Here is a 975-nt window from a genome sequence, read left to right as displayed (position 1 = left end):
TTAGTGACAGTAATCCGGGGTGTAATCTGGCCGAGTCTCGGATGTTTGGGGCCCTGGGTAGAAATGGAATGTGTGAGCCCCCCTCTAAATAGCAGATACAAGACGCATTCAGGGCTGTTTGCATGTGAATAGATGTCGCTGCTCCGAAGCTGCCGCCCCTCCCTCTCAGTCACCTTCGAGCACCTTTTAACAGCTCATCAAGGGCTGGAGGTGTGAGGGTAGCCATCCCGCTGTGCCTCTACAGTGCTGCTGGGGGTCTGAGCTTTCAAACAGCATCGGAGTCAAGAAGGGAGGTGGGGGCAAGCTGTGCCCGTTTAAAATTAAGGACAAATGCGGAAAAGCTTTATTTACTTTAAGCGCGCCGCGCTCCCGTTTTTTAATGGTGGACGGGTTTTGATTTAGCAGGGTGGACGGCGTCCACCCTGAAAAACCCTCGGAAATAAGTGGGGGGATGCCGTCCACCCGCGTGGTACCCCGACTCGTGCCCTGAGATTGCCCCAAAACGTCCCAAAATCATACGTTTCATCACAATAACGAACACGCACGCGTTTTTTTAACTTGTCTTTCAAAAGTTGAAATATAGTCATTCGTTTTACCTAATACTTGCGTCGGGATTTATCCATGATGTTGAAATCTGCTAGGCAGTTACTAGCTTTGTGGTAATTCGGGCAATTGTCAATCTCATTCTGAAAGAATTATAAACCGAGTACATCTGTCATTCTTTGTTTATTCGGCAAAGGTAGTCTATGGACTCCAAAAAGATGAATGTAAAACGTTTACACTTCTATTGGAATATTGCATTCTGATAAATGACACCAGGTGTCGCTGTTGACCAAGCTAATGAGAAGTTGAAGCCTGTTTTCCAGCACACCACGCCTTATTTGTACAATGAAAAAAAAACACGGAAGAAGTGCTTGTCATTTTAGCCGATTTTTTATCCCGCTCGCTTGGAGCAGCTTCACAGATATCTTTGAC

This window comes from Lissotriton vulgaris, unplaced genomic scaffold (assembly GCF_964263255.1).
Source record: "Lissotriton vulgaris unplaced genomic scaffold, aLisVul1.2 SCAFFOLD_2278, whole genome shotgun sequence".
Taxonomy (NCBI): Eukaryota; Metazoa; Chordata; class Amphibia; order Caudata; family Salamandridae; genus Lissotriton; species Lissotriton vulgaris.
This window is presented reverse-complemented; position numbering follows the sequence as displayed.